This window comes from Triturus cristatus, chromosome 4_1 (genome assembly GCF_964204655.1).
Source record: "Triturus cristatus chromosome 4_1, aTriCri1.1, whole genome shotgun sequence".
Classification (NCBI taxonomy): domain Eukaryota; kingdom Metazoa; phylum Chordata; class Amphibia; order Caudata; family Salamandridae; genus Triturus; species Triturus cristatus.
Genome location: NC_140585.1, coordinates 945115729 through 945138222, shown reverse-complemented (window position 1 = coordinate 945138222; position 22494 = coordinate 945115729).

Below are 22494 nucleotides of genomic sequence, written 5' to 3'. Positions count from 1 at the left end.
AGCGTAATGTGGTTATGCTCATGAGGTCATTGCGTAATGTGTTTATGCTGATGAGGTTTGGGCCTAATGTGGGTTTATGTTAATATGATAATGCTTAGGTCATTATGGTACCAGTGGTTACTGGTTTTGTTTTATATTTGCATTCTGATGGTTCTGACTGTGGCCCGATTGGCCTGGTCCTGTATATAATCCCCTGTAAATATTTTCTAGTGCCAGTTGGCACAGTGTGTATGGTGTGATTACTATTCTAATGTGTTTATGATAATACAAAGGCTATTTTGGGTATAACCTTGTGTGGAGTTCCTTTTGTAGTGTGCCTACTGTGTTGCTGCTGCTGTGTGTGTTGCACAAACGCTTTACACATTGCCTCTGGGATAAGCCTGACTGCTCATGCCAAGCTACCAAGGGGGTGAGCAGGGGTTATCTTCAGCGTGTAAGTCCCTTGCCCTGACTAGAGTGGTGGTTTCTGTCTGGCTTTGGCGCAAGCCTTAGCCAACCAGAAATCCCATTTCTAACATGGGTTATCTCTTTTTTTACCAATATGAATGCAAGGTCTTGAAATGCTCCTCAACAGAGAAAGAGATAAACAATGTTTATTTAGACCATAGTCTTTAAAACCATACACAACTTTGGATCCTCATAGTGAAACATAAAAAAACACAATACATTTTATCACAATTTACAAAAAATATATAGATCCCTAAAATTCTCATCCATAAAATTCTCACTTTTGAGAGGACATTTAACATTTTTTTTTTTAAATCAGCATCCCTCTTTTAATTTCTCCTTTATAAAGTCATGTGTTGCTTTCAGGAACTTCCCTAAAGCAATTGTAGTATCTAGGGATGACATATCCGTAAAAAGACAAGCCACTTGAGCACGTGAGTTCACCTTATATTTTAAAAATATTGGTCGTAAAAATACTTTTCGGATCGCTAAAATCAATGTGCAATCAAGCAATATATGCAACAAAAAATTTCTTACCCCTATGCCACATTTACAGATACCATCCATTTGGATCAGTGCTGCTTTTATTTTTCCATCCGACTTCCAAGGGTTAATACCCACTCGAACCCGTAAAATTTAGTGTCTTAACCATTTATTAGGCAAAAAGTCCAAATATGGGAACCGGTCCTCCCTTTCCCATGCGCTCCTTACCCAATTAACTGATTTTTTCACCCTCAGATAATCAAGGTCTTGTGATCTAGAGTATTGAAGGCCTTGATCCCTACGTATTTTCCTTGTAAAGACTATGTCCAAGGATGGCCGTGAAAGGCTCAACTTTAAATGCGCCGCTACGGACTGGAGGGTTTTCCTTACATCCCGTGCCCAAACTAGGCTACTAGTTATAATTTCTTTTCTACACCATGTTGAAATCTTTTGCACACCCCCTAACTCCTGGCGTTTCCAGAATCTTAATAAGGACATTTGCGTCTTTACATTCCAGGCTGTTAGCCCTACCTCCATTCTAATTGCTTGGATCATGGCACTACTTGGTAAAGACAGCAGCATTTTTATGGTCTTTCCTTCTTCACGATCCCAACCCCTTTTGCCACTCAAATAGAGCACTTCTGCACCATATGGAACTTGCGGGGGGATCCTGGCTTCAAATGCATTTAACAAGGGTCTATGTGACATGTCGTCATATTCTTTATAACATTTTTTCAGGCCACACACTGACGAGGAGGCTTTTGCAACTTGTGCCTCCAGATGGGTATCCCACTTCAATGTATTGTCAAACCAGAGGCCTAAGTATTTGTATTCACTTACAATTTATAGTTTAACTTGTCATAAAAACCTATTAAACACATTTAATTTTCTTTGGAGTCCCATTTCGGTTTGGTCAAGGATCACAAGATCGTCGGCGTATAAAAGACAGGACACTTTATTTCTATTTAGAGATCTGCCAGAAAAATAGAAAAAAGCAGGGGTGATAAAAACGCACCCCTGTCTAAGACCATTCTTTACAGGTATTTTATGAGTTAATGACCCATTTGTATCTCTAATGACCTGGGCCCAGTTATCACTGTGTAACTCAAATATTCAAAAAAATATTCAAAATGGCAGCTGATATTCCATAGTTTTCCAGGACTCCCCAGAGGCTATTACGATCCACAGAATCAAAAGCCGCCCGGAAATCAACAAAGCAACAGAACAATTTGCCATTTTGTTCAATCGACTTCCTGGCCATTGCCCAGAGGGCAAAGCAATGATCTATTGTGGAGTGACCTTCTTTAAACCCTCCTTGTTTACCTGGCACAATAGATCCCTCTTATACCCAATGTTTTAATTTGTTTAAAATTATTTTTGCAAAGACCTTTTGTCCTATATATAACAGGTTAATAAGTCTGTAGTTCTTAGGAACATATACATCCCCTTTCTTGTGAATCGGCCTCATTATTGCACCCTTCCAATTTGTGGGGATATTCCCTGATTCCAAGATTACTAAAAACATCTTGGAGAAGAATTCTGCCCACCAGGACTGATTTGAGTTTATTATCATAGCTGGGAGGTTGTCTGGGCCTGCTGCTCTTGTTAAATTCAGCGTCCTTATTGCACAAAGGACATTTATTATTGAGCAATCTGGTTTTAAGTTCTCTACTAGGCCACTCCAAACCCGGGGTCTCTCTTCCTCGATTTATGTCCCCTAATTCCTGTAAGTTATCTTCCCATACCCCCTCTTCCACTACACAACTCATTGGGGCAGCAGAAGATTCTGTAGCTGATTTTATTAACAACCAGAACTGACGAATATTCTTAGATTCTATTGCCTCCAACAATTTTCCCCAGCATGATTCTTTATGGGCCCTTTTGGCATTACGGATTAGTAAAGTATATTCTCTCTTAATTTTGGCGAGATTTTCAGCCCTTGTCTGGTCAAATTTTTCATGTAGACTACTTTTTTCTCTCCTTAGTTCTTTTTTCTTATTTAAGCAATCTATATTGAACCAATTTCCTTGTTTGGCCTGCCACCTTTCTTTATCCTTGGCTGCTCTTACATCTGTTCTTAATTCTATTATTATACATTTAACTACTTGATCTATTTTATCAACATACCATGATAGACTTTGGCCTCTACACATCCTAACCTTAACAGTTTGTTGCAGACTAGTTAACCTTTCTATAAATATATCCGATAACCGAGTAGTTATCCGCCTCGGATATTCCATCTCTTGAAAGATAACTTTGTCACGAGCTGCCTGAGGGGCTATTACCAGCTCTAACTCTATTAAATTATGGTCACTACATTCTGAAGGGCTAATCCTGAAATCTGCTATTAATTCAAAGTTCCATGCCAACATGAAAACATAATCATTAGGGCAATTTTGAAACCCATATTCAAAAGTTTTCTTTGCCGGACAGTCTTGAGTTAGCCTTCCATTTAAGCAAAATAGACTTTTTGATGCTAAATAATTTCCCAATTTTGCATCCCCTGTCGATATTTTATTTTCAGAGAACTCTGCTTTTTTTATGTCATGTGAATCCAAAATGTCTGTGTACCAACGGTCTAACAGTTTTGGGTTTAATTTATGATTAAAATCTCCCACCAACAAAATTAAATCAGTACCATCCTTATCACAAAATGAATCCAAATCATTCTTAAAATGTCCCAGTTCGAGCCCATATTCTTCCTGTGAGCCCCATTGCATATAAACATTTAAAATCAACATATTTTCATATTGTTTGTCAATAAACGTTGTCAATATCCCACAGGCCAAAAGCCACTTACATGTCACAAGTAACTGGGATACCCTAGTCACTAAATTTGTAGATAATAAAATCAATGAGCCGCCTGCAGCGCGACCAGAGCTGGATTTTATCGCCGAACAATGGATTTGTCGAAACCCTTCAACTACCGGGGGCTCTCCACAAAGCCAGGTCTCTTGTAAACAGATGATCTCATTATTTTTCGAGAGCTTTTTTAAGACTTCTTGTTTTAGCTGTGTTCCGAGGCCATTTATGTTCCAAGAGACCAATTTTATGCCATGTGGCTGCCCCACTACCTATTCTCCATCGCTCAATAGCCCGGTAAGTTCTGTTCCCTCCATATAACGCTGGGAAGGACCTGCCGGGCTTGTACTATAGCTCCAGTTCTTCCAGGCTTTCATCAAGTCTGAGTTATTTATTACTATATTGAAGTTTTCCAACCCTTGGTCTACTACTTTTCCCGGTAGCTGTACTTGTCTCTTTACTAGGCCTGCATGGAATCGTAAGAAAGTTTTCTGTTGCGGAGCATTAACTTCTGGGATGACTTCTTCTTTAGGCACTAGCCTGATCCCTTCTTTTCGTATCTCCTTCTCTGCATCTATCACTGCTCCTTGGACCAGGTCAGAATAAAACTGTACCCTAGTGAACTCCTTACCATCACTGGTTGCTTGAAAACCCACCTGCCGAAGATCTTTAGATCCTATTCCTTTTAAATTTAGGCAGTGGGCAAATGAGTTAAGTAGGTGGGATCTATTTAATAAGAGTTTTTCTTCATTTTTTCCTGCCCCTTCCCATTTTCACTTTTTCGAAGTATAGCCACTTATTCCCTTTATCCTCCTCTCCTTCCAATCAAGATCCCCTCAGAGGCGGTTGGGTATTATTTCTTGCCCCTTCCTCCGAGCTAATACCTCGTGATAACTTATCATTAGGTAAAGTCATAAGACCTGGATTTCTTGTTACCTTGAAAGGAATTTGGTTTAGATTTTTTAACTCCTTATCCTGATGGTTTTGCTTCCTATTACTGATCTACTTTTCTACTAACACCCTTACTGGTTTCTCTACACTTATTCTTGTCATTCTGTTTCTCTCACTACTTCTCTCACAACATTAAGGGGTTCAAACTTAGATACTTGATCATGTACTCCTAATTGATCCTTCTTCTCCCTTTTCTTTTTCATTACTCTTATTTTATCCTTTCTTTGTACATTTCTTCCTACCATTCTCGCATGTTTCGACAAACCATATCTTATATGTCCACCCCTTCTCTTTACCAACATCGGCCATCTTGAAACATAAGCTGCGTGATTGGGAGTTGGTGATGCAACATCAGGGTTAACCGTCGGGGGATCAACATTTCCAGCCTCCCCCCCCCCCTCCCTTGCCGGGGCTTTCAGTACTGGGTCCGAAACAGGTCTTAACATTGATGGCATTTGCCCCCTGATACCATGCAATTCCCCCTCAATTTTAAAAAGGTGCATTTTCTGAGTTTTTAAAATGTCATGGTTTAGCAAAGTCACTTCCAACAGGCCTTGGAGTGATTTTTGTAACATCAGCATTAGCTCCAGCATTGAAAAAGCTGGTGTTGCTGAAGTTTCCATATTTGACTCCAAGGGTTGATTGTCATCATTTATATCACCAGTATTGATCACATGCCCTGGTCCCTTGGTTCCGTGTGAGACCGAACCCTCTGTCCCATTTAATCTTCCATCTGACGATAGGGCTGCTTCTTCATTTCTCCTTTGATCCAGTCTTTCTGCTTCATCAAGCGACTGTAATAGCATTCTCGGGGATGAGGAAAGTCGCGGTGACATTATTGCCCCCTTAAATCCTATCAAAGACTGTACTGATTGATTAGGCAGATTTATCGAGTCCATTGTACGTTTGTCGAAGATTAAGGAGGACCCCCCTTTCCATAATTCATCCCCTTCTTCTGTAGCCGGGGATTTAGCCGGAGAAAAGACCCTTTTAAAGTGCTTCCCAACAAATTCTTTGAGGAAGTTGGATGTTGTGCATCCCTTACTTCCTCCAAGTAGTGTCTCTTTAGAGGCTTCCCCTTTTTTCTTTTGAACGCGTTTGGATTTTGGCTCTGCACCTGGGCCGATCAATTTCCCCCCAGAGGTGTTTTGATCTCCTGTAGTTGCCCTTTCTTTCTGCACTGGTCCCAATACGCTTATATTTCTCTGAGGGGCCATTTAAGCACTTCAAATTGGACTTTGATGCAGTTTTAATGCCCACTCAATATTGTCCCCAAGACCTGCCCCAATATACCAAACACAGACCTCTGGTCGAGGGGGGAGGTGGGTGACAACAACTTGATATTAATTACTAACAATTGACGAGTTTCTCCTTTTTTTTCCACTTACCTCTGTTGTGCCTTGTACTTATGCCGTGCACTGTGCCCTTCTTCACCCTACATCCAACATCCAATACAGTCAGACAATGAAGAGCAGTGAAGAAAGTTCCTCCTCACAAATCAGCTGCAAGTATTGAATTGTATGGAGCTTGTGTGGGGTCTAATTCAGTCCGCTCCTCCAGAAGGCTCCTTCCACGGTAATTTCACCTTTCCTCCACCGCACTTGAGGTGCGCTCTCTCCATTCCCCCTCCGACGAGCTAATAACGCCGTGGACCAATAGGCGGTTAACTCTACTCTCAGCAGACTTTTGTGCAGACTCTTGTGAGCACGCGTAGGACGCGTTTGGGCTCCGGCTCCTGATCCTGCTCCCGGCTCCGGTTCGCGTCGACGTCAGGGTCACGGGTCACGTTCACGCAATACGGCAGTACGGCAACCATCAAAATCTTCTTTGAGGTCCAAAGAGCTTCACTCCAGTAAAGGGAAGACCGTTTTCCAAGCTCTTGTAAGAATTGTCCACTTTCCAAGAGTGCATCTACCCATGGTGTCTGGTGCTGATAAAAGAGCCAGAAGCCACAACCGCAGCAGACAAGGAGTCAAGGGTAATATAAAAAAGAAATCTGACCTTCTGTTCCATAATGGAATGGCTAGAAGTGCAGTCTTCCCTTTGTTATAACTCTTTCACCAGCGGCCTAGAAGTCCTGGAGAAGGGATTTGTCTGTGTAGGTTGCAAATGCACGTGATCTGGTTGGAACAGGATCAGGAGAGCTGTATCCTCTGAAATTATCCCTTCACTCGATGCTACAGTGGTTAATAGGGAATCCACTTTAACCGATGAAGGGAATTCATCAGAAAATCTCTCGAAGCAATATCTTTGCCATAAAGCTTGGAAATGTTGTCATTTCCAGATCTGCCCATTCCCTGGTAAATAAACATCTGATGAATGTATGAGTAGTCGATGAGTCTAGTTCTTATCCCCTGCATTGGCAGAATAAATTATCGTCCTCTGTCTGAGTGGGTGCATCCGCGAAAGGCGACATATTTTCTCTTAGGTGGCCAATTAATCCCTTTAAATCTGTTCCCTGCATGTATCTTCCCCTCTGCTCCTTCATTTCGGAATGATCTTAGTCGATATCCTGGGGGAAAGATACTTTAGGTCCTTTTACCACAGGATGAAATTTATGGGCCACAAACGCCACTTCCGCAGACTAGTTAATCATGCTTTGTAGGATGTGCATGCCAGGGACAAGATTTAAACTAGCAGATGATGGGGAAGCTTCCGCCCTAGAACTGAACTCCGGAACGTGCTTGCTTTTGGCAGAACATGTGCCCTCCATGTCATCAGACACTTATGGCCACCGTGACAAGTTTTGAATTTTGCTAAAGGCACAAAACAGGGCGCTTTGTGTTATTCTCGAGTCCCATCAGATCGACATAGAGAACCTCAAAGATAAAATTGCAGAGAGAAAAATATGCGTTCATTTCTCGTTGTTCATAGAAAAGTACAGCACATCAATGACTCTAATAACAACGATTTAAGTGAAATTACAATTAAAAATTATTTCAAACCACAGAAAAACCTGACAGTGATGAAAGTGAAGTTACACCAGGAAACTTGGCAGACTTCGAAATGAGTGAAAAATGGAAAATTCACAAACTTTGTTGGCAGGAAATAAAGAAACTTTGCTCATACCTTATTTAAATCACTGACATGATTCCCATAGTTGCAATTTTAAATGATGGTCTCCTATCAAGAGAAAACAGTGAGATTATGATATAAGTGTGGTTGCTAAGGAAAAGCTGCAGTTGACCAGCATGCTAAAAGCGCACACAGCGGGATGTTCACTAGCCAATTATTTCATGTTTTCTAATTGGATCTGACAAGAAAGATTTTCTAAATAAAATTAGAAAAAATATATCACAATCTCTCACTTACGAAATGATCTTTCATACTCGATTCAGCGATTAAACTAGGCTATAGGATTCTATTTTTAAGTATTTTAAAAAGTGCGTCTATAAGATGTTTCAAAATAATTTTCCTTTTGGAGTAATTTAAAAGAGATCTGAATACTATAATCTTGCTGAGAGGAGATCCAAATTGTTTATTTGCAAAGCGTATTGTATAAAGATTGGCTTTCTTAAATTAATTTGTTTACTGATTCTTTTCTTAAATTTTGAGCTCTTTATAGAAGATGAATGTGCGCCATGAGCTAAATAATGTTAATTCTGAAAGGAAATGGTGTCAAAAATTCTGATCTTTTTAGATGTGATATCATTATAAGCAGCCACTTGCTCATGAGTGAGTGGCTTTATTGTTGATCTCAGTTGTCTCCCCTAGATGATGTCTTGCCTCTATATTCTTGTAATTCTCCAGCCAGGAGCATTTAGGTTTTGCATGGTCATGATTGGTTGACTTGTATCTTTCCACTGCTGAAGTTGTGTGTGTTCAGGGAACTACATTTTTCTTTTCCTTTATGAACTCCATAACAGTAAATATGTTTCTTGCTCTTTTCTCTGTGTACTCTTCCCCCTCCTACTTCCCTGTTACATATGAAGACAAAATGTAAGTACATTCCCCCACCTCTCCTTGCTCACCATCATTCTTGGGTGGTCTCTAATGCCCCAACCCTCTAATTTTTTTAAATAATCTCCCTAATGATTATCCTTTGCTGCTCCCCTCCCTCTCTCAATGTGTCTCCATTTTCCTCTGCCTCTTTTTAACATAAATTTAGTTTTGGTCCTTTCTTAGCAGGTGTCCATGGTAAAAAAATATTTTGCCCATTTCAAGATGGTTGCTCGTGAGTATGCATGCCTACGCATATGCTGCAAGTAACATGAATTGACTTGTATTCTTTAAACAAATCCATTTCTAGATGACTGCTGCAGATGCACACATGTCCATGTTGGCTATCTCAAGAAAAGAAGCAATGATAAAGTCAATAGGTTTCACTACTGCCACATACTGGATTTGTCAATGCTTTATCGTTCATAATTTTGTCCTTGAAAGATTGTGTTTGTCTTGTTTCAAAACATCCCGTTCACACACTTTCCTACCAAGTGAGCCCTAATGAAGAGAATAATGCTTCATGCTTTTATGTATGAAGGGTTGAAGCATCTGTCTCGCATCTGTCTCGCTGCCTTTGCTAGTTCTACAAAATTCTCCACAGGACTGTTGAGCAGGAGTTGCAGGTGTAGGTGGACTGTGCAAAATTGGGTCATTGGTTGACTGGGGTGTGAGCCCTGGTCAAGCAACAGCGACAATTTCTTGTAGGGTGAACCACAAAAAGTCACTAAATTAACCTGTGCTTAACCCTGGGTAGCTTGCCACAAAAACCAGTCAGGCTTAACTTAAAGGCAATGTGGAAAGTATGTATGCAGCACACAAACAGTAATAAAGTGAAAACACAACACAAAAAAGGTCCCAAACCAATTCATAAAAATAGCGTACATTTCAATAAATTATTTGACACCTCAACAACAAACATCTAATCAATACAACATGATTTATGCATTACAGTTTTTTAGTAAAAACTAGCCCCTAAACAATCAAAACACCAACCGCAGACATCTAGTCATGCGAGCCAGGGTCAAAGTCGAAATTTAAGGCCTACCGTGATGGAGTTCTGATACAAGAAGTGGATTGGTTGCCGTCAGCTCTTACCTTCAGACTTAGAAGAAATTCTGAGAAAATGTGTCTGAAAAGGTAAAGTTCAGTGGGGCAAAGGTGCAGGAGGAGTCCTAGGAGGGAGTTTCATCATTGAATGGCATTTATTTATTTATTTTTATTTATTTATTTTGTTTTATAGAGCGTGAACATGACCATCACAGTATGAGAGCGCTGTACATCAAGAGAGCTGATAAGGATTGCACTACATTAAGAACCTCTGTCACTTAATCTACAATGTACATAGAATTTTAGCAGCATGGTATAACACAATAGGGTACAGTATCAAATTGGATGAAAAGGCCAGTTCCACTAGTTTGCGTATGCCACATGTTTTCCTAGTAGTATGGCTCTTACTTCCTTCTTGAAGAACTTGATAGAAATAATTTCTCTCGTTGAGGGTGGTAGGGAGTTCCATGTTTTGGGTCAATTTTGGCAAAAATGTGGCCATGAGTTTTCCTCTTTTTGAATCTGGGTGGTCGAATAGGAGGGCTTTGGTGCTCCTCGATTGCCTTACACCTACTGATAGCTTGATCTCATTTACAAAGTATTTAGGACCATAATTGTGTAGGGCTTTGTGTGTTATGTATGCAACCTTCAGTTGGATCCTGGCTTCAACTGGGAGTCAGTTGAGGGCTCTGGGTGATGAGGAAATGAGATTATAATGGCATTTGGCAGTTAAAAGTCTAGCTGCTGTATTTGTTGTCACCTTCAGTGGGGCTAGGCTGGCATTAGTTAAACCTCTGAGTGTGGCATTCCCATAGTCCAGCCCTGAGAGCACAAGACATTGCACAGATATTTTGAGGTCTCCTAGCGGTATGGGTTGCATTCAAACTTAGCTGCTGAAATGGAAGTTAAAAATCTCCAGCGGGATGAGGCAGAGAGCTGTAGGCGAAGACAGTTCCACAAGGTTGGATACCACTTTAGCGAAGATCTGCTTAGAAGGATTTACTGCTGCAGAGAAAATCGCAGTGAGAGAAGCTGCAAAGTCAATATGACCAGTGATGCACCTTATGCAGATAGGCAAGCAGGTTGGTCCGTGTTTACTCCTCGTTCTCAGAGCAGGATTTGGGCAAAAAAGTGTAAGTCCTCAGTTAGGGAAATTGCCCATCTGTGTACCTTTAACACCCCAACCAAATGTCCAGGACTGGTCGCACACCTCTTGGGGGATCAGGATTCACTCAGGCTGTGTCCAGGTGTGGGTGCAAGATGGTGGTAGCCTTTTATGTCTCTGTGGCTCTGAAGTGGAGACCAGCAAACTAGCCCTTGGTGTCACTTCTGATAGTCCTGGGTGCGGATGGAGATGTAGGGCTTGTTAGAAATTGGGTGTCTACTTGGCAGAATTATGCACCCTTTCCAAAGAGGGACCACAATCCTAGTCAGGGTAACCTAGATACACATTAAAGATAACCTGTGCTTGGCTCAGAACAGTCATGGTTATCTAAAGAGGCAATGTGTAAGTGTTAGTGAAACACACAATGATAGCACTGCAAAAAGACGCCACACAGGTTTAGCAAATTAGAGAATGTTTATTTGAGTAAAACAATAGCAAAACGGCAATAGTCCACTAAGTAGTACAGAAGTTATACATTTTTATAGAATTAACCAAAAATAGTTAAGTCAATAGTGCTTAAAGGTTACTTGAGGTCACGTTAGACAGGGATAAATCAAAAGTTCAGGCCAACTGTGATGGAGGGCAGAATGGCTACAGGACCCAAACAGGTCCTGCTGACAAATTACCTTGGATGGAGCAAAGCGTTGTTGTCGAGATTATGATACGTTGGTTTCAATTTACGCAGTCGGGCCTATGTGTCGAAGTTGGGCATTGCAGTCGGCACCTTGAAACAACGCTGTATCGGAGTCGAACCTAGCAGTCGAGACTTAGGACCGGCACTGCGTCATTATCTAGCCACGCAGAGAAGACTTTGGATCAGCACTGCATCTACATCACAGGGCACTGCGTCATTTACGATCGGCGCAGTGATGACCATGCATCAGTTTTGCAAAAAAAAACATCTGCAGAAATCGCTTCTGAGGTCCTGGACTGAAGGGGGCATGGCATGCAAGGGTAGGACTCACAGATGGCGGAGTCCAGCAGCACTAACAGAGTTGCAAGAAGTCTTTAATGACCCTGAGACTTCAGAAAACGAGCCAGCAAGCCCTTGGAGTCACTCTGTGTTCAAATGAGATGTGTCCAGTCCTTGTCCTCAGCAGGGCAGCAATCTAAAAGCAGCAGGGGCAGCTCAGCACAGCGGTGAAGCAGTTTCTTGGAACAGTTAGTCAAGCAGAGTGACAAATTTGGTAGCACAGCAGTTCTTACTCTAGGCAGGTGTTCTTCACAGGTTCAGTAGTATACTGTCTTGGTAGGGTCAGAGCCCCAGTACTGATACCCAAAAGTGGGAATAACTTCAAAGTAGTTCCTTGAAACGCACAGGTCCCCTTTCATCCCAGCCCTGTCTGCCAGGCTATCTGTGGGGGGTAATTAGCCCTTTTTGTTATACAGAGTTCACTGTCTAGCCTGATGTAAGAGTCAGCTCCCACTATCCCTACCTGCCCAGGAAGCCTATCAGAATGCAGATGAGTACTCACACCCACCCTTCCTGTGTTTGTGGCTGCCTAGAGGGAATGCACAAAGTGTACCTATCAGCCAGCCGAGACGTGTGTTGGAGACAGGATAAAAGGCACACAGAGCAGTAAGAGCAGAGAAATGTCCACTTTCTAAAAGTGGCATTTCTAAAATAGTAATGTTAAATCCAATTTTACCACTAAAAAGGGTTTATTGTTACCATTCCAAAGATATGAAACATGATACAGCTACTCCTTTATAATCAAGAATTACATCTTTAAAGTGTTTTAAGGAATTCCAAGTGCTAGCCTATGAGGAGTAGGCCTCACAATAGTGAAAAACAAATTTAGCTGCTTGTCACTGCCAGAACATATAAATCTTAAAAGTACATGTCCTACCTTTTACTTACATAGCATCTTTCCCACAGGGCTACCTATGGCATACCTTAGGGGTAACCTATGTGCAATAAAAAAGGAGTTTAAGGCATGGCAAGTGGACTCAAATGCCAAGTCAAAGTAGCATTAAACTGCACACGTAGGCTCTGCATTGGCAGGCCAGAGACAGGTTTGAAAGGCTACTTGTGTGGTGACACAATCAGTGCTACAGGCCCACTAGAAACATTTAGATACAGTCTCTGTGTATATGGTATACCACTTTACAGGGGGCTTCTATGTAACCTAAATATGCCAATCAGGTATACACCAAGGTTACCATGTTTATGGAGAAGCACATGCACTCTAGCACTGTTTAGCAGTAGTTAAGGTTCTCAGAGTCTTAAGGCCAGCATGAAAATGCTGAAATAAGCAGGTAAAAGGGTGGGGGAAGACCACCCTAAGGATCGCATGTTCAACAGGGTTCAACAGCAGGGCTGACCTCTGAGGGTTCAAGGCAGGCTCTAGGCAGCAAAGCAGTCTTTTCAGGTACAGCAGAAATCTGGCAGAGTGCACAGAAGGTCACAACAGCAGGCAGTCCTCTGAGAGTCCTTCCACAGTTCCAGTAGTGCACAGAAGAGTGGGTCTGAAGGTCCTATTTTTATTGCCTTCATCTCTTCTTCTGGAAGGTGGGTGAATCTTCTCGAAAGCTTCTTTGAAGTGCATGGAAGTTCCTGACTCCCCTGCCCTGGCTCCAATCTGGCTGCAGTAACAATACAGGGTCATTATGCCCTTTGTGTGAAGGCAGAGCACATGCTATTCAGGTGTTAGTGGGTCTGTGCTCAGCTCTGTCCTCACCATCCTGCCAGCAGCTGGTCGATTGAGGCACACCTAATCCCTCTATTTTGTAACCATCTGGAAGGAATGCACACAATCTAACTGTCAGAGACCCAAGACAGGTTGCTGGCACAAAGGGCAGGAACATGGCAACTTTCTAAAAGTGGCATTTTCATAATTGTAATGAAAAATCCAGCTTTACCATTAAAGAGAGTTTATTATTACAATTACCAAACATGACATATCTACCTGCTCCCAATTTAGTAATTATGGTGTATTCGAAGTTATAAAAAATCCCCAATGTTATCTTTTAGGAGGGGTGGGCCTCACAGTAGTGAAAAACAAATATTGGGGTTTTTCACTATCAAGGCATGTAAAACTTAAACGCTCATGTCAAAACTTTTACTTACACAGCACCCTGTCCTATGGGTTACTTAGATCCTACTTTAGGGGTGACATATACACAATAAAATTGGAGTTTAAGGCTTGGCAAGGGGGTTTTAATGCCAAGTCCACATGGAAGTCAAAAACTGCCCTCAGGCTGCAGTGGCCCATTGATGGAAATTTAGTTTACAGGCCCCGGGTACATAGTACACCACTCTACAAGGGACTTACAAGTGAATTAAATATGCCAATTGGGTATAATCCAATTGGACCAGGTTTTGGGGAGAGAGTACACTTACTTCAATACTGGTTATCAGTGGGAAAGTGCACAGGTCCAATAGGGACTTTCTGGTGTCGCCCTCACAACAAGGCTTCTTTGGATCCCTAATGAGAGAAAGACATGCAAACAACCACACTCTGTGAATCCATGTTACTGGTTACTGAGCACAATGAGATGGCTCTAGGAACAATGTATTGAGATCTGTCTGACCTGATGTTCTTATTTGAAGTCTCAATAGACTTTCGAGCTTCTAAGTTTACTGTATCCTATTGTTTCCTCTTTGCAATGACAATACTTTGTGGTATGTGCAATATCAGATATCATCCTTAAAGTATAGTTTTACATAAACTGCAGGGGTCACAAGCTAACCCAAATATTCTTAAATTGTTTCTTTCTTAAATGATCTTTGCAATAAAAAGGCAACATAGTGGGTGCATTGGTAGCAAGCCAAAGTCAAGCCTATATGTATGTACCTATCTATGTCAAGCAGCACCTCAAGTGAAAAGGCTGACTTTGGCACCGTCTCTACTGACCACAAACAGAGGAGCTATAGACAAATAACAAGACAAGGGGGAACCCTCCACTCAAGATTAACTCATAAAAACAAAACCCTTATGTCACACAGCCTATACAAAAAATGTAGCTGAATGCCAAAAAGCTCCTGTAGCAAACTCTAGGGAGGCAGCCTGCTCTGGTAAATCTCAGAGTCAGTCAACTACATGGTTGTATATGAAAAAGGAGGAGCCGGTGCCATGGAACAGAACACCTCATAACAAGAACATATAAAATATAGGATGTGCCTCACGGAAGAAACCGCTAAGAGCGCAATGGCTAATGCCTACCTATTAGCTCATTCTATCATCATCGGCAATTTCAGATTTAGGCAGGAAATAGGGCTGACCATACTGTTGGACTGTAAACCAGCTGTGGCACAATCTTGAAAGTGTGCCAAAAACAAGATGGCCGCCCACAAGAGAGAGAGCAACAAAGAAATGTAACTAAAGAATTTAGTTAATATTGGTTATTTTTCTTTTTGGTCAAGTGATCTAATGGTCCTTTATAGTACCCTCCTTTAATGCTGAGCCCATCAGTACTAAATCCTCTGCAAACACGGCTTCTGGTGCACTGCTGGTGGGGCAATGAGGTCATCTTGTGTCCTGAGGAACTCAGGACACAAGTGGGCTTCATCCTCCGAGCAGCAGTGCACCAGAAGCTGCATTTGCAGTGTGGTGTAAAAAGGGACGTGGCCTCGGAACACCTCTCTGCAGTGCAGCTCTGTGGCACATACTGAAGGCATCTGGTGGGCTACTTGACCCAGAGGGTCCCTCAAGATTCAAGGGGACTTAATCCCCTAACTATCAATGCTCCAGGGGGCGCCTTTGCACAGAGGTGCAGGGAGGTGGCGGGCCTGATATAACAAGTTAGCAATCCTGCTGTGTGGGACTTACAGGAGGTAATAAAAGGGGTAGTTGGCCCCCAAGGTTGACGTTGGGGGCTAACTATCCCTCCTGTTACCTCCGTTATGCCACGTTCACCTTTCTTCACCTGTTTGCAAACGTGACTGCTATGTTATAGTTAGAAATTAGCATTTAAAAAAAACCTTTGAAATTCACTGAAAAAACATAGGTTTCAGGGACGTTAAAGTTAGAAATTAGCATTTAAAAAACCTTTGAAATTCACTGAAAAAAAACATAGGTTTCAGGCATGTTATAGTAAGAAATTAGCATTTAAAAAACCTTAGAAATTCACTGAAAAAAACATAGGTTTCAGCGAGGTTATAGTTAGTTGGACATTTCACTCTTACAAAACCTGAGAAATTCTGCTGTTATAGTTAGTTCAGTTAACTATAACTCGCGCCCCCACAATGCACTGCTAATGACGTCACATATTACATCATTCATGACATGATTTGTGACATCACTGAGGACATCACTGATGACATCTCAAATGACATCACTGATGACATCACTGATGACATCATCCACGTGAAAATCTGATGCACCTCCTCACACCCTAATATAATCTTTGATACACCCACTCTAAAATACAGACTACCATTTTCTAAAGCATAGACACACCAATACCAGCTACTAGATACGCACTCACTGATTCCTAGGTCTAAACACACATCCACTCATTCATCCATACAGTTACTCATACATGCAGTCACTCATCAATACAACACTTTCATATGCACTCATACACCTATACAGACAATCACACACCGCCACTCATCCAGTTAGTCACACACCTAGTCAGTCATGCAAAGAATCAATCACACTTCCATTTACTCACCTATACAGTTATACACACACCACCTCACTTATTCATACATATACTAATGCATACTTACTCTCTTATACAATCACTGACACAAGTACACACTCATCCATACAGCCACTCTCACAATCACTGACTCTCACGTATAGTCATTTATATACTCCATCTCTCACATACACTGCTTTTTCGATATGTATTTAGTTGGACATGTACCACTGAGACATCCATTCACTCACCAACACACCCATACTGTTAGAATCCGGGTTCTCTAGTTGGCACAGGTAGGTACTTGTGACAAGCAGGGAACCTTTCCTCTAGTCAGGGTAAGGGGTTACACTCCTAAAATAACCCCTGCTCACCCTCTAGGTAGCTTGGCGCGAGCAGACAAGGCTTATCTCAGAGCGTTATAGGTTAAGCATTTGTGAACACATACAGTAACCAAGTGACAACACTACAAATGGACACCACACAGGTTTTTATATTAAAAATAAGGATTCTTTATATAGAGTTACCACAAGACCATTAAACGACAAAAATACACAATACTGTTACTTTAGATGGAAGAAGTTTGCTTAGTTCTCTTAAGTTCTTAAATGCAACACTTTAAGTCAATGTACCTTAGATGCGACACGCAGGGCAACGAAAGTGTTGCAATGATGCTGATGCGATGAAGTTTCTGGTGCAAAGAAATAAAGACGTGAAGATCTTCCAGATGCGTTACGCTTCTCCGATGTTGCGAGAAGACTCGACTCGATGCGTCAGCTACAGCGGCGTCACCCCTTTACGCGATGCGACGACAGCGGCCTTGGCAGCAGCACTCTTCTACAACGTTTGCGAGACGCTTCCGCTCGATGCGATGCTGCAGCGGCGTCACCCCTTTACGCGATGCAACGGCGGCACGCTTCTCCGTGGATGCGAGGCGCTTTTCTTGAGGCGGTGCAATGCGACAACTACGATGGCTGCGATGGCGACACGCTTCTTCCTCGATGCGAGATTCTTCTCTTGATGCGGTGCAATGCGTCAGCTACGATGGCTGCAATGGCGACACGCTTCTTCCGCGTTGCGAGACACTTCCGGAATGATGCGAGACGCTTCCGCTCGATGCGATGCTGCAGGGGCGACACCCTTTGCGAGATGCGACGACAGCAGCTCCGACGGCGGCACGCTTCTCCTCCTCGAGTCACGCTTCCAGCTCCTTGCGACACGCAGTCCCTCGGAAGGCCCAACAACAGCAGCAGGCACTTCCAAAAGACTCTGGGGAGCTAGGGGTGAAGTCCACTGGTCCTGGGACTTCGTTCAGGGGGCAAGCTCAGCACAAGCCCTTGGAGATCTTTTAAGCACAAGTTGAATTAAAGTCTTTGTAGTCTTTTCTCCTCTCCTTTCAGCAGCAAGGCAACCACTGCAGCCCAATCCCCCAGGTCAGGGACAGTACTCCTCCTTACAGCTTTCCCAGTTCCTTCTCCTCAGGCAGAGGTTCTTCTTGTCAAGCAGGATCTAATTTCTTGGGAGCAGGGTCCCAATACTTATACCCCTAATTCCTTTGTTTCTCTGGGGTAGAGGGGCCTTTGCCCCGTCCAAACCAGTTCTTGAGCACTTTGTTGACATGACTCTGCCTTTCTATTCAGGGTGCAGGGCAGAGACATCAGCCGCTCCACAGGAGGTGGAGCCAGCATTGTGGTGGCAGAGCACAGCCCTATTCAGAGTCCAGGTGCACTCCTCCAACCCATCTGGATGTCAATCTCTCTATTCACCACCAGGCTACCTAGCCCTGCCCCTCTGGGTTTCCCCAGCCCTGTCACTCACACAAACCAGACAGGCAGATACACATCATAGCAGAGGTGGGCTGATATGGTTAGGCAAGCAAATACCAACTTTCTAAACTTGGTATTTGCAAACACAGAATATTAAAATAAACTTTACTAAAAGATGTATTATATTATTCTGAGTTCAGGCATACTAAACTCGATTTTCTACCATGTTCCCTGGGTCTGTTAGGATCATAGGATTTAACAATCCTAACAGCCCATTCTGGCCTGTGGAGAACAGGTAGCCTTACAATAGTGAAAAAGGAAAATGGTTGTAATTCACTATAAGGACATGCCACACACATCAGGGCTTGTCCTACCTTATGCTTACAATGCACCCTGCCATTGGGACTACCATAGGGGTGACTAATGTGAAGTTAAGGGAAGGTTTAGGGACTGGGAAGTGGGTGCACTTGCCCAGTCAGCATGACAGTACCAGACTGCACGCAGGTTCTGCAATGGCAGACCTTAGACACATTTTACGAGGCCGCTTCTGTGGGTGGCACAACCAGTGCTGCAACCCCACCAGCAGAATTTGTATTTACAAGCCCTGGGAACTCCTGGTGCACTTTACTGGGGTCTGACAGTAAACCAAATAAGCCAATCATGGAATCCAACCAACATATACATTTAAATAGGGAGCACTTGCACTGTGGCACTGGTTGGCAGTGGCACAGTGCTCTGAGCAGCTAACACCAGCAAACCACATGAGGCACAGCGACAAAAAGTGGAAGGGAGACTCACGCCAAAGTGCCAGGTCTAACAAGTGTCCCCTCCAGCTGAATAGTGGGGAGAACTACCCTACCCCAGGGAGTTCCTCATCACTAAGGTGGAAAAATCTGGACAGACTGTCAGCATTGGCGTGATCTGTACCAGGGCGATGTTCCACCGTGAAATCCTTATCCTGTAGGGAAATGGACCACCTCAACAGCTTTGGATTCTCACCCCTCATATGCATCAACCATCTGAGGGGCCGGTGGTCTGTCTGAACCCGGAAGTGAGACCCAAACAGGTAGGGTCTTAGCTTCTTCAGCGCCCAGACCACAGCAAATGCCTCACGCTCAATAGCACTCCATCTCTGTTCCTGTGGTAGTAACCTCCTGCTAATAAAGGCTACTGGTTGATCTAGGCCCTCTTCATTAATCTGTGAAAGAACAGCTCCCACACCATGCTCTGAAGCGTCTGTCTGAACGATATACTCTTTGGAGAAGTTGGGAGCCAAAAGCACGGGCGCCGTGCACATAGCAGCTTTCAGGGCCTCAAAAGATTTCTGACAGGTGTCAGCCCAAATCACATTCCTGGGCTGCTTCCTTGAAGTCAGCGCTGTCAAGGGGGCAACAATGTTGCCATACCCCTTGACAAACCTCCTGTAGTACCCGGTGAGACCTAGGAAGGCTCTCACCTCTGTCTGGGTTTTGGGTGACTCCCAATTCAGGATGGTTTCTATCTTGGGTTGAAGGGGTGCCACCTGGCCACTCCCAACTTGGTGTCCCAAGTACACCACTGAACCCTGCCCGATCTGGCACTTACTCGCCTTGATCGTGAGGCCTGCCCTCCACAGCACCATCAACACTTCCCAGAAGTGGTGCAGGTGTTCCTCCCACGTGGAGCTGAACACTGCGATGTCATCCAGGTAGGCTGCACTGAACGAATCGAGCCCAACCAACACCTGGTTGACCAGCCTCTGGAAGGTGGCAGGGGCATTCTTCATCCCAAAGGGCAGAACCCGGAACTTGTAATGCCCATCAGCGGTGGAAAATGCTGACCTCTCTTTGGCCCCATCGGTCAAGGCAATCTGCCAATACCCAGACGTCAAATCAAACGTGCTGAGGTAGTTGGCAGCCCCTAGCCGATCTATGAGCTCATCAGCTCTGGGGATGGGGTGTGCGTCAGTCCTGGTGACTGAATTGAGTCCTCTGTAGTCCACACAGAACCGGAGTTCGGGTGTGGCTCCCGGCGCTGCAGCCTTTGGGACCAAGACCACTGGGCTGGCCCAAGGTCTGCTTGAGGACTCAATTACCCCAAGGGCAAACATCTTGGAGACCTCCTCCTTGATGCAGGCCCTTACCCTGTCAGTCACCCTGTAGGCCTTGTGCCGCACAGGTGTACTATCCCCAGTGTCCACATCATGGACACACCAATCAGTGACACCGGGAATCAGGGAAAACATGTAAGAGAATTGTCCCAGTAACTGGCGACAATCGTTCTGTTGCTCAGGGGTCAGGGTGTAAGAGAGGATGACACCATCCACTGACCCATCTTGCTCCTTGGCTGACAGGACGTTAGGAAGAGGCTCGGTCTCCTCCTCCATCCCAGCATCTGTCGCTAAGAGCATGCCCACTTGGGACCTCTCCAAGTGGGGCTTGAGGCGGTTGACATGAAGGACCCTCAAGGGGTTCCTTGGAGACCGCAAGTTCACCAAATAGGAGACAGGGCTCTTGCGCTCCACAACCTCAAAGGGACCGGTCCACTTATCCTGGAGTGCCCAGGGCTCCACTGGGGCCAAGACCCATACCTTCTATCCAGGCTGAAGCTCTACCAGAGTGGCATTCTGGTCGTACCACCGCTTCATCTCCTCCTGGCTGGCTTCCAAGATTGCCTCAGCAAGTTCCCTGAAATGCCTAGTCTGGTTTCTGAAGGCCAGCATGTAGCTATATACATTCTGGGGAGGTTTCCTGGGAGATTGCTCCCAGCCTTCCTTGACCAGACTTAGAGGTCCTCTCACTGGGTGTCCGTACAGCAGCTCAAAGGGACTGAACCCTAGAGACTTCTGTGGCACCTCTCTGTAAGCAAAGAGAAGGCATGGTAAGAGGACGTCCCACTTACGCCTCATGGGTTCCTCAAGACCCATTATCATGCCTTTTAGGGTTCGGTTGAATCTCTCAACCAACCTGTTTCCTTGGGGGTGGTAAGGTGTGGTGAACTTGTAGATTACACCACACTCTTGCCAAAGGGATTTCATATATTTAGATATGAAATTGGTCCCTCGGTCAGACACCACCTCTAGGGGGAATCCCACTTGGGAGAAAATTCCCATCAGCGCACGTCCCACCACGGGGGACGTCACTGTCCTCAGAGGGATGGCTTCCGGGTACCGGGTGGCATGGTCCACCAGGACCAGGATGAACCTATTGCCCATCGCTGTCCTGGGGTCCAGTGGCCCTACAATGTCAATCCCCACTCGCTGGAATGGGGTACCGACCACAGGGAATGGCTGGAGTGGAGCCTTCTGCTTCCTTCCACTCTTCCCACTTGCCTGGCAAGTCTGGCAGGTCCTGCAGTGAGTGTCTGAACTACTGCGCATTTGGGGCCAAAAGAAGTGGGTGAGAAGCCTTTCAAAGGTCTTGTCCTGCCCCAAATGTCCTGCTAATGGCACATCGTCAGCCAGCCCCAGTAGGAAGGCTCTGAAGCGCTGGGGTGCCACCAGCACACGGGCTGACCCAGGCTCAGCAACCTTAGGCTCAGAATACAGGAGGTCGTTCTCCCAGTAAATGAAATGTGTTCCAGACTGATCACCATTGGCCTGGTCTGCATCCTGCTGCCGCATACCCACGAGAGAAGGGCACTCTTTCTGCTCCCTGCAGAATTCCTCCCTGGAGGGTCCTCCTTCTTGCTGCCAATGGGACAGCTCAGGCAGGTCCCCCAGTTCAGCTATCTGTTCCCCTGTAGGTTCCACGGCATCCCCCTCAAGGTCTGCTTCCTCCTGGACCGTGGAAACTTTGGGGGCCGGTTTCTCACGCCCCCTGCCTCTTCTCACTAAGGCCGGTTCCTGGGCCTCCCTCTCAGGCTCCAGGTCCTCTTGAGCACATCTACTCGCTGTCATGGACCGTGTGGTGACACACACCCAATCTGGCATACCCACATACAACATCTCCAGGTGAGCACTCTGCTCCACCTTAGCCCAAGGTGAGCTATCCAGATCGTTCCCTAACAGACAGTCTACAGGCATGGTGGGCCTCACAGCTACCTTAAGAGTAACAGAGACCCCCCCCACTCAAAGGGAACCTGAGCCACCGGGCAGTGACTCTCGGTGTTGTCGGCGGCAACAACCGGATAGAATGCTCCTCAGACAACCTGCTCCTGAGACACCAGGTGGCACTTGACAGTCGTCACACTGGCTCCTGTGTCTCTGAGGGCTTCAACCCTATGACCATTTATGGTCACCCACTGCCTGTATTTTTTAGTGTTCTCAGGCAGCTGGGTTTTGGGGACCACTTCACGGTCTCCTAATGAGACCAGGGACATTTC